This window comes from Nomascus leucogenys, chromosome 3 (assembly GCF_006542625.1).
Source record: "Nomascus leucogenys isolate Asia chromosome 3, Asia_NLE_v1, whole genome shotgun sequence".
NCBI lineage: Eukaryota > Metazoa > Chordata > Mammalia > Primates > Hylobatidae > Nomascus > Nomascus leucogenys.
The window spans coordinates 54286979-54299922 of NC_044383.1; positions in this window are offsets into that span (position 1 = coordinate 54286979).

Here is a 12944-nt window from a genome sequence, read left to right on the forward strand (position 1 = left end):
CACCTCCCAGCCGCCTGCCTTGGCCTCCCAAAGTGCTAAGATTACAGCCTCTGCCCGGCAGCCACCCGGTCTAGGAAGTGAGGAGCGTCTCTGCCTGGCCGTCCATCATGTGGGAAGTGAGGAGCGCCTCTGCCCGGCCGCCCCGTCTGGGATGTGAGGAGCGCCTCTGCCCGGCCGCCCCGTCTGGGAAGTGAGGAGCGCCTCTGCCCGGCCGCCCATCGTCTGGGATGTGAGGAGCGCCTCTGCCCGGCCGCCCATCGTCTGGGATGTGAGGAGGGCCTCTGCCTGGCCGCCCATCGTCTGGGAAGTGAGGAGGGCCTCTGCCTGGCCACCCATTGTCTGGGAGGTGAGGAGCGCCTCTGCCCGGCCGCCCCGTCTGGGATGTGAGGAGCGCCTCTGCCCGGCCGCCCATTGTCTGGGAGGTGAGGAGCGCCTCTGCCCGGCCGCCCCCTCTGGGAGGTGAGGAGCGCCTCTGCCCGGCCGCCCCATCTGGGAGGTGAGGAGCGCCTCTGCCCGGCCGCCCCGTCTGGGAAGTGAGGAGCGCCTCTGCCGGGGCGCCCATCGTCTGGGAAGTGAGGAGCGCCTCTGCCTGGCCGCTGTGCAGCCTTCCAAGTGTGAAGCGACAGCCTTCGTTGTAGAATGAATGAAGACACTGGCACTGATTGATTATATAACACCTTGGCAGCTATCTCAAGTCATTGATGGTGGAGGTATTGGAATTATAGAAGAAAGCAAACACAGAAATTTGACTAAAGGCGATTTTGTGACTTCTTTCTATTGGCCCTGGCAAACCAAGGTTATTCTGGATGGAAATAGCCTTGAAAACGTGATATATATGAACCTATCCGATTTTTTTTCCCCATATAATTCTTACTTTGTGCATTTGATACTCAGTTGTGTTTGTAATCACGGAAAAATAAAAGCATATATTTTCTTTAAAAAGAAAATCTTTCCTTCAATTTCCTTAAGTTTATTTTGCTGTTGTTTTTCTAAAAAAAAAAAAAATTAAAAAAAATACAAGGCCGGGTGTGGTGGGTCACACCTATAATCCCAGCACTTTGGGAGGCCGATGCAGGTGGATCACCTGAGGTCAAAAGTTCCAGACTAGCCAGCCAACATGGTGAAACCGTTTCTCTACCAAAAATACAAAAATTAACCAGGTATGGTGGCGCACATGTAGTCCCAGCTACTCAGGAGGCTGGGGCAGGAGAATTGCTTGAACCTAGGAGGCAGAGGTTGCAGTGAGCTGAGATTGCACCACTGCACTCCAGCCTGGGCAACAAGAGTGAAACTCCATCTCAAAAAAAAAAAAAAAAAAAAAAAATACAGCTGAGCATGTGGTGCATGCCTGTAGTCCCAGGTATTTAGGTATTTAGGAGGCTGAGGGGGGATGATCACTTGAGGCCAGGAGTTCCAGGGCAGCCTGGGCAACATAGGTAGTTGTTGTCTCTAAAATAAATAAATAAAATTTTAAAAATAACGTTCATAATTTATTCAAGAGGTATACATCAATATATCCAAGTTGGCACTAGAAAAAATTTTACTCCTGTGTATTTAAATCTTTTGGAGCATAAAATACTAAAACCTTAGTGTTATTTTTCACATTGTGGATGATAATGTCAAGTAGTGGACTTTAAAGAGCACCAGAAAAAGAATAACATAGAAATTATCAGAACGAATCTCTTTAAAAAGGTTAAGAATTATTTTCTGAAGCTTTTTAGTTGAGTGTTTGTGGGTGGAGGGAGCTGTATGGAGAACTGTATTTTATACAGGAATTTAATTGAAAATATATTTATCAGTGATGTCCTGTTAACAAGTTTGACAAAGGATAAAAAAAAATGTGACAGCCATTGCCCATCCCAGAAAAGACAGAATCTTCAGTTCATAAATCTGGTCTTGTTCTGGGATTTTTAGGTTACTTGGCAATTTGAGGAAATTATGACCAGTGCTTTATCTAGACTAGGACAATTTCTCCCCAGGAGGTTTATAGTTATCCTATTTATAGCCAACTTTCTCAAGATTTAAGGATTAAAAATAACTGACTGGGCTGGGCATGGTGGCTCATGCCTGTAATCCCAGCACTTTGGGAGCCCAAGGTGGGTGGACCACTTGAGGTCAGGAGTTCAAGACCAGCCTGGCCAACATGGCGAAACCCTGTCTCTACTAAAATTTCAAAAATTAGCCCAGCATGGTGGCGGGTGCCTTTTATCCCAGCTACTAGGGAGGCTGAAGCAGGAGAATTGCTTGAGTTTGGGAGGCAAAGGTTGCAGTGAGCCAAGATCATGCCACTGCACTCCAGCCTGGGTGACAGAGCAAGACTCTGTCTCCAAATAATAATAGTAACAATGTTAATGATAATAACTGTTATAATAATCTGTGAATTAGCATCTCAAACCCTGCTAGTAACAGACAGCAATTTTTTCAATTGTTCTAATGAATAATTAGATTTCTGGCTCACTTCAGTACTCATTATATTCCCTTTTCACCCTTTGTGTGTTGTAGGTGTGTCTTTTGCACATGGTCTTTCTCTGCCCCAGACTATTTCTTTAAACTCATCTCATTTTCATACTATCTTCCTCTCCAGATTCCATATTGATTTGTTTATAGTGACTTTGTCATACATTTGGATATTTCTTTTTCTTTTTTTTGAGATGGAGTCTTGCTCTGTTGCCCAGGCTGGAGTGCAGTGGCACGATTTCGGCTCACTGCAGCCTCTGCCTCCCTGGTTCAAGTGATTCTCATGCTTCAGCCTCGCTGGGACGACAGGCGTGTGCTACCACGCCAAGCTAATTTCTTGTAGTTTTAGTAGAGATGGGGTTTTGCTATGCTGGCCAGGTTGGTCTCGAACTCCTGACCTCAAGTGATCCACCCACCTCTGCCTCCCGAAGTGCTAGGATTACAGGCATGAGCCACTGCACCCGACCATGCTGATATTTCTTTTCCTGGTTTCCCTCAGGAATTTTTCCTTTGATCTAAGCTTTGAGGTTTTTTATTTGTTTTGTTTTTTGTTTTGTTTTGTTTTTTTTCAAGAGACAGGGTCTCACTCTGTCACCCAGGTTGAAGTGCAATGGTGCCATCATAGCTCACTACAATCTCAAACTCCTGGGCTCAAGCCATCCTCGTGCTTCAGTCTCCCAAAATGTTGGGATTACAGGCATAAACCACAGCACCTTGGCAAGCTTTGAGATGTTAAAATAAATTTAAAACACCACCACGAACACTACTGGCATTATATAAAATTGCATTATAGTAACAGAATACTAGAAAGGAATCAACATTTTACAGTATTTTGCCTTCCCTTCTGAGAACATGATTATCTGTTTCTTTCTGTTCTTTGTAGGTCTTGTGCTCTTGGATGAGGCTGTGTAGTTCTCTCATTTGCCTTTTTTCTTAGTTTTTTTCCTAAGTATTTTAATAGTTGTTGGTTATTACGGTGAATTTTTTTTCAATTCCTTTCCTACATTCTCATTGTTAGAATTAGTTTTTTATCTAGGCATTGCCCAATTATCTTATTTGTTCCAGTGGTATTAAAAAAAATGTTTTCTGAGCTTTCTAGTTTTATAACAATCTAATCAACAAAAATGTTCCTTTTATTTTTCCAAAGGTTATACCAGTTATTTCATTTTTCTTATGTTAGAATATTTGCTGTATGTGAAAAAACAATGTTGAATAGTATTGTCTATTTCTTGATATTTAAATGGTTTTTAGTGTTTTACTATTTAGTATATTATTTGTTACTTTTTTCCATCTTTACTAGAATTTTTAAATTAAAGATATACTGGCTTTATAAATGATTTGGGATACCTTCACCGATTTGCATGCCCTAGAATAGTTCAAATTGCCCCAAATTTAGTATTTTTAATTATTTTCATTTTATTTACTTATTTTTAAATTTTATTTATGTTTTTGGAGACAGGGTCTTGCTCTGTTACCCAGGTGGAGTGCAGCGGTGTGCTGACGGCTCACCGTAGCCTTCATCCTGGCCTCAAGCCTAATACCCTGGCCTCAAGCGATCCTCTCACCTCAGCCTACTGAGTAGCTGGGACCACAGGCCTGTGCCATCATGCCAGCTAATTTAAAAAATATTTTGTAGAGCTGGGCTTGCCCAGGCTAGTCTCAAATTCCTGGGTTCAAGCAATCCTCGTGCTTTGGCCTCCCAGAGTGCTGGGAATACAGGTGTGAGCCACCACACCCAGCCCAAATTTAATTTAAAAATTCAAATCTAGCTGGACACAGTGGCCCAGCCTCTGGAATGACCCTACCTCTGGAAAAAAAAAAAAAATTTTTTTTAAATTAAATGCAATAACTGATCTTGTGTAATCCTTTCTTTGCCAGTAACTTCTAAGTGTACATAATCTAATCAAGTTGTTGACTTCTTGAATTAGTTCTGATATTTTCTAACTTTCCAGAAATTGTATTTCTTTCAAGCTTTCAGATTGTAGTAATATAATTACATGTTAAAGTCTTTTTTTTTTTTCTTGCACTGTTGCCCAGGCTACAGTGGCACCATCTCCGCTCACTGCAACCTCAGCCTCCCAGGTTCAAGAGATTCTCCTGCCTCAGCCTCCCAAGTAGCTGGGACTACAGGTGTGCACCACCATGCCCGGCTAATTTTTGTATTTGTAGTAGAGATGGAGTTTCACCATGTTGGTCAGGCTGGTCTCAAACTCCTGACCTCAGGTGATCCACCCACTTTGGCCTCCCAAAGGGCTGGGATTGCAGGCGTGAGCACCTCGCCCGGCCATGTTAAAGTCTTTTTTAAGCCTTTCTGTATCTGTGATATGTCTCCTTTCTCCTATTTTCCTTTTTAAATTTTCTTTTTTTTCTATCAGTCTCAAGAGTTTATCTAATTTATCTTTTCAAAAAAAAAAATCTAATTGTGACTATTTTTGGACAGAGTATGGTAGTGTAGCAGGAAGTTCCAATCATTAATGTTAACTTCTGTCTCAATTTCCTTTCCCAATTTATTTGAAAAAAAAAAATGTATTCACTGTTCTGTTCCTAATTTTATTTTTGTATTTTAAAATATTTTGTAATTTAACAGACACACAAAACTTCACTGATAAAAACAATTTCATAAATTAATAAGTGTTACAAAGTTGGGGGAGTGATCAAGGTAATAGGAAGAGGGAAACAGCCAGTATTTTTGTACAGGTGCTGTTTCACAAATCACCAGATGTTCCTAATTTTTTTTTTTTTTTTTTTGAGGTGAAGTCTCGCTCTGTCACCCAGACTGGAGAGCAGTGGTGCGATCTCAGCTCACTGCAACCTCTGCCTCTCGGGTTCAAGCGATTCTCCTGCCTCAGCCTCCTGAGCATCTGGGATTACAGGTGCACACCACTGCACAGGCTAATTTTTTGTATTTTTAGTAGAGACGGGGTTTCACCATGTTGGCTAGGCTGGTCTAGACCTCCTGACCTCAGGTGATCCACCCACCTCGGCCTCCCAAAGTGCTAGGATTATAGGCGTGAGCCACCGGGCCCAGCCCTAATTTTTTAACATGAAGTTTTAGTTTCTTTAATTTTTGTGTTTAAAAATGAAGATGTTTAAACCTATACATTTCCTCTGAGTTCAGCTTTCACTATGTTCTACAGTTAGACAATCAATATAGAAATTTCAGAAATAAATTTCAGTAATATAATAATTTAATATATGACACACATGGGAATTCACTTTAATGTGAAACAGGATTTTTAATAAATAGTGCTGGCACAAATGACCATCTAGAAAAATATAAAGTTTTAAATAATATAGGCTGGCAGGCAAGGTAGCTCACACCTGTAATCCCAGCACTATAGGAGGCCAAGGCAACCAGATCGCTTGAGCCCAGGAGTTAGAGACCAGCCTGGGCAATATGGTGAAACCCCATCTCTACAAAAATACAAAAATTAGCCAGATATGGTGGGACATGCCTGTAGTCCCAGCTACTCAGGAGGCTGAGGTGAGAGGATCGCTTGAGCCTGGGAAGTCAAGGCTGCAGTGAGCCAAGATTGGGCCACTACTCCAGCCTGGGCAATGGAGTGAGACCTTGCCTCAAAAACCAAACCAAACCAAACCAAACCGAAACAAAACTGTGTATGACAAGAGATATGGTTGTTATATTCTTTTTTTGTTTTTTCTTTTTGAGACAGGGTCTCACTCTGTCGCCCAGGCTGGAGTGCAGTGGCCCAATCTTGGCTCACTGCAGCCTCGACCTCCCGTGCTCAAGCGATCCTCCTACCTCAGCCTCCCGAGTGGCTGTGACTACAGGGACACACCAACACACTTGGCTAACTTTTAATTTTTTTGTAGAGATGAGATATCACCACGTTGCTCAGGCCAGTCTTGAACTCCTGGGCCCAAGCAATCCTATCCCCTCAGCCTCTCAAAGTGCTGGGATTACAGGCATGAGCCACCACACGTGGCCATTTGTGTGTGTGTGTGTTTTAAGAGACAGAGTCTTGTGCTTTCATCAGGCTGGAGTACAGTGGCATGATCATAGTTCACTGTAACCTCAAACTCCCACCTCAGCCTCCTCAGTAGCTAGAACTGCAGGTGTGTGTCTCACTATGTTGCCCAGGCTGGTCACAAACTTCTGGCCTTAAGCAATCCTTTTACCTTGGCCTCCCAAAGCACTGGGATTACAGGCATGAGCCACTGCACTCAGCCTCTGTAGTTTTATTACTTATATTTTAAACATTTTGCAAGAATTATGTGAGTAAATGTACTATTCTGAGTCAAGAAAGAATGTCTTAACCAAGATTGAAAACTCAAAAGATACATAAAAATAAAAACTTTGGTATGGAAAATATACCACAAAGTCTACAGACAATAAATTAGGAAAAAATACATTTGTAACACAGATGGCAATGTTACATGCAGAAAGCTCAAATATTAATTGGAAAAAAAGACTAATCCAGTGGAGAATGGACAAATGATAGGCACAGCTAACACGGGGAAAAAAAGGCTCAAATTTAAACTAATGATGGGCCAGTCACAGTGGCTCATACCTGTAATCCCAGCATTTTGGGAGGCTGAGGCGGGCGGATCACTTGAGGTCAGGAGTTCCAGATTAACCTGGCCAATGTGGCGAAACCCCATTTCTACTAAAAATACAAAAATTAGCCGGGCGTGGTGGCATGTGCCTGTAATCCCAGCTACTTGGGAGGCTGAGGCAGGAGAATCCCTTGAACCCGGGAGGCGGAGGTTGCAGTGAGCATGAGATCACGCTACTGCACTCCAGCCTGGGTGAGAGAGTGAGATTTCATCTCAAAAAAAAAAAAAAAAATTAAACTAATGATGAGGGAAATGCAAATCAAAGTAATAATGAAAGATAGCCTTATATGCAAAAGGCTTGCAAAATTAAAAGAACTATAATACTTATTGTTGATTGGATTCAGGAGAAACTGTATTTTAATGGCTATAGAAAATTTAGTCTTACATCCTTTTGGAAAAGAAGCTGGTAATATCTACAAAAATTAAAAATACATATGACCTTTGATCCTACAATCCTTGGGAAACTATTCCAAAGAAATAAAACTACCAGCATATAAAGAATCAGAGAAATATTTTAGACAATGATGATTGCAAAAAACTGGAAACAAGTGAATGCCCATTAGTGTGGTAGTCACAAAATATTCCTCTTCTTTTGGAAATATGGTGAGAGTAAACTGATTTGTTCTTTCCGAAGTTAGGAGTGTCCACTGACTTTAGAGCAGTGCAGTGTGAATGGAAGTGATGTGACACTTCTGGGTAGAAGCTGGAAGAGTCAACGTGCTGCTCACCAGTTTACCGTCCCACCCTCGAGTAGCTAAGGAAGCTTGTATCAACCTAGAGCTTCATCAGTCTGGGTAGGTGAGTAACTGATGAGCAGAGCTCCCCTATTTTCCTCTTTGGGGCATGGAACATGACCAAAGAAAGGAAACTTTCTGGGGAGGGTAAGTTCTGAGATTTTGGAATTGTTGCTGTTGCATAACAAGCCTATAGACACTGATAGAGCAAGGGAATAGCTAAATAAATTGTGGTCCATCATAAAATTAATTATACCAGATGGCCTGGATTTCCACAAGATATGCTGAGACGAAAGATTCTGGAAAATGTTTTCATAATTATCCTAGTTTTTATAAGAAAAACAATTTAAAAATGCACCTTTATACATGTGTTACTATATATAGATGAATATGAGTATATGAATATAGGGAAAAATATGAAAGCATACAAAGTTAAAATAGGTTATAAAGGAAATTAAAATCCAGGCTATAATAATTTAAGAGCAAAGCTTTATGGTATGATCACATGACTCAAAGTTATTCACATTTAATTGTAATTACAAATAAAATACTGTTGGGTAGATATGATCAAAAAATTTCATACACGTTTCATTGAATGCTGATGCTTTGATGCTTGCTGCTTTCTTGGTCTTACCTGCATCAAGAGGTTTTCAAACACCTATCTGAAAACACTACTAAGAAGCCGTACATACATCCTTGTGGTCTTGCCTGAGACCTTGCTGGATATGTAAATCTGAAGGCCCCACTGGATACTCCCTGAATCAGAAACTCTGGGGACAGGGCCCAGTACTCTGCATTTTATCAAGCCTCCCAGGTGATTCTCATGCAAACCCAAGTTTCCTTATTTGATAAAGTGTAGCTTTATTCCAGAGATGAAAATATGAGGAAACAATGTCCATCTTTTTTTTTTTTTTTTTTTTTTTTTGAGACGGAGTCTTGCTCTGTCACCCAGGCTGGAGTGCAGTGGCACGATCTCGGCTCACTGCAGCCTCCGCCTCCTGGGTTTATGCCATTCTCCTGCCTCAGCCTCCCAAGTAGCTGGGACTACAGGCGCCTGCCACCACACCCGGCTAATTTTTTGTGTTTTTAGTAGAGACGGGGTTTCACCATGTTAGCCAGGATGGTCTCCATCTCCTGACCTCATGATCCGCCTGCCTTGGCCTCCCAGAGTGCTGGGATTACAGGCGTGAGCCACCGCGTCTGGCCAACAATGTCTGTCTTAGAAATAAGGTAATTTGTCTGGGTGCGGTGGCTCACGCCTGTAATCCCAGCACTTTGGGAGGCTGAAGCGGGCAGATTACAAAGTCAGGAGTTCGAGACCAGCCTGGCCAACATGGTGAAACCCCATCTCTATTAGAAATAGAAAAATTAGCTGGGCATGGTGGTGTGCCTGTAATCCCAGCTACTCAGGAGACTGAGACAGAGAATCGCTTGAATCTGGGGGGCGGAGGCTGCAGTGAGCTGAGATCATGCCATTGCACTCCTGCCTGGGTGACAGAGCAAGACTCCGTCTCAGAAAAGAAATAAAAAAGAAAGAAATAATTTATTAGACTATCATTTTAACACACCATCTTCTCTCTTCTTCCAGTTTCCAAATTCGTTCCTTATTTTCCATCTAAATTCCCAATGATCAAATCTGATTGGCCTGTTTTTGTTTTGTTTTTTATCTGCTAGGTCATATCACTAACCTAACCTTCCTTGAGATCAAGTATCTACCCTAAATCCAGTTAGCTGTGACAGGAGGAGAATGGGATGGGGGAGAGCAAGTGATACACAACATAACTAGCTATGTTACAAGAACTTTGGACAGTTTCCCTAAGAAACATATTTGGAAATGTTGCCTGACTAGATCAAGTATAATAAACTGTTTTTACACTGTAAAATCTTTTCCTCTGGAGTGTTGATATTCCATGCTAATTTTATATTCTTTTTATCTTTATATTTTAAAAATTACAAAACTTTGGTGTTTTAGTGCTGTTTTTTTCTTTGGTGGTATCACATGCTTTATACACAATTTTGCTTTTAAAATCAATTTTCTTGCTGGATGCAGTGGCCCACACTTGTAATCTCAGCACGTTGGGAAGCTGAAGCAGGAGGATTGCTTGAGGCCAGGAGTTCTAGGCTGCAGTGAGCTATGATGATGCCACTGCACTCCAGCTTGGCCAACAGAGCAAGACTGTCTCTTAAACAAAAAAAAATTAAAACCGATTTTCTATAAATATCTTCAGTTAGACATTTTCTGTCCCTTTTTCGGCTGTATATATTTAGCTAATTCCTTTCTTCATAAAGGAAAAAAAAAAACAAAAGTCCTGACTAAGACAAAACCAACTAACCATTTCCTATTTTTTTTTTTTTTTTTTTTTTGAGACAGGGTCTTGCTCTATTACCCAGACTGGAATGCAGTGGCTTGATCATAGCTCACTGCAGCCTTGAACTCCTGGGCTCAAGCAATCCTCCCATCTCAACCTCCCAAGTAGCTGGGATTTTAAAATTTTTTGTAGACATGTGGCCTTGTTCTGTTGCACAGGCTGGTCTCGAACTCCTGGCCTCAAGCGGTCCTCCTGCCTTGACCCCCCCAGAGTGCTGGGATTACAGGTGTGTGCCACTGTGCCTGGCCTATTTCCTGTTCTTATTGCATGTTTCTAAAAGGAACATTTCAAATGAAATATCCAAATTATGTCTTACTATTTCAGCATTCCTATGATCACAGGCATAATTGTATCCGTTACCCTAACTATAGCACTTCATAATGTTTACTTATTATAGTAGAGGTTTACACTCATTCTTGTCCCCAGTAATGCTTTCATTACCACTGTGATCTTTCCAACATTCACATTTGATGTTATTCCTCTGCTTGAAATGCTTCAATGGCTTTTTGGGATAATGACCAAAATCAATCTTTTTTTGGGGGACAGTGTCTCGCTCTTGTCCCAGGCTGGAGTGCAGTGGCGGGATCTTGGCTCACTGCAGCCTCTGCCTCCTGGGTTCAAGCAATTCTCCTGCATCAGCCTCCCAAGTAGCTGGGATTACAGGTGCCCGCCACGATGCCCAGCTAATTTTTTGTGTTTTTAATAGAGATGGGGTTTCACCATGTTAGCCAGGCTGGTCTTGTACTCCTGATTTCAGGTGATCCACCCACCTCTGGCATCCCAAAGTGCTGGGATTACAGGTGAGAGCCACTGCGCCTGGCCATGACCAAAATCTTGAATATAGCTTCAAAAGCCCCCATGATTAGGTCCCAGCCTACCTTTCTACTTCATTCTGAACTTGTATTACACACTTTTATTTTTAAAATTATGAAAATGTTTACACATATTAAACAAATAACATAACAAACCCCTATACAACCAGTTTCAGTAATAAGCAAGATTATGCTACATTGCATCTCTTAAAAAAATAGGTACATCTTATTTATTTTCACTTTCTTTTATCTAGTACAGGTTAACCTAGCCTCTAGGTAAGGTTGTGAATTCAAAACCTAGCCTTGCTGGGGAAACTATTCCTTTGGATTTCTTTGTCCTGGAAATTGGGAGTAATAACAGTACATCTCTTATGTCGTTGTGAGGAATAAGTGAATTCATTGATTTACAATGCTTAGACCAGTCAGGTGTGGTGGCTCACGCCTGTAATCCTAGCACTTTGGGAGGTCAAGCGGGCGATCACTTGAGGTTAGGAGTTCAAGACCAGCCTGTCCAACATGATGAAACCCCGTCTCTATGAAAAATACAACAATTAGCTGGGCACTGGCCAGGCGCAGTGGCTCACCCCTGTAATCCCAGCACTTGGGAGGCTGAGGCAGGCAGATCATGAGGTCAGGAGATCGAGACCATCCTGGCTAACACGTGAAACCCTGTCTCTACTAAAAATACAAAAAAAGAATTAGCTGGGTGTGGTGGCGGGCGGCTGTAGTCCAAGCTACTCGGGAGGCTGAGGCAGGAGAATGGCGTGAACCCAAGAGTTGGAGCCTGCAGTGAGCTGAGATTGCGCCACTGCACTCCAGCCTGGGGTGAGACTCTGTCTCAAAAAAAAAAAAAAAAAAAAAAAAAAAAAAAAAAAAAAAATTAGCTGGGCATGATGGCGCGCACCTATAATTCTAGCTACTTGGAGGCTGAGGCAGGAGAATCGCTTGAACCCGGGAGGTGGAGATTGTAGTGAGCCAAGATCATGCCACTGCACTCCAGCCTGGGCGACAGAGTGATACTCCATCTCAAAAAAACAAAATAAGATAAAACATAAATAAAATGCTTAGACCAATGTTTGGCATCCTTAACAAAAGAGGCCATTATCATTTAGAACAAATTACACATCTTCCTACCTCAGAGCCTTTGCACAGCCTACAAGCACTATCCTCTCTTCCCCTTCCAGACTTTGTTTAGTAGTTCAAATGTTACCCCTTTGGGGAAGACTTCCTTAACTTCCCCAGATTAAGCTATCTTATCTTAATATACTCTATGAACTTCTTATCTTAATACAGTCTATGATACCTACTTGAAATTATTAATTTGTGTGGCTGATTAACATGTCTTTTCCATTACACTATAAGAAGGCTCCAGGAAGGAAGAAGATGGTATCTGTTTGGCTGTTTTGTCACCAGCACCTAGTACAAAGTAGACACTCAAAATATTTATTCAAAAAATAAGAACTAATTTATTTTCATCTAACTTGTTTTTGATCAAATCTTCTGTTACCATGTATAAAGCTAATTATGATTATTTAATAATATATTCTCTAACAGGTTTGAACAACTTGTTTTCAGTTATTGAAGGGGTTAAAAACACTGGAAATTAATAACAATAATTTCTAGCTTATAGAATTTTTTTTTTTTTTTGAGACAGAATCTCGCTCTTTTGCCCAGGCCGGAGTGCAGTGGGGCTATCTCGGCTCACTGCAAGCTCCGCCTCCCGGGTTCACGCCACTTTCCTGCCTCAGCCTCCCGAGTAGCTGGGACTACAGGCGCCCACCACCGCGCCCTGCTAACTTTTTGTATTTTTTTAGTAGAGACGGGGTTTCACCGTGTTAGCCAGGATGGTCTGGATCTCCTGACCTCGTGATCCGCCCGCCTCGGCCTCCCAAAGTGCTGGGATTACAGGCGTGAGCCACCGCGCCCGGCCGCTTATAGAATATTTAAACTTTTTTTTACGGAGACAATTTTTTTAAAGACACGAAGGTCTTGCT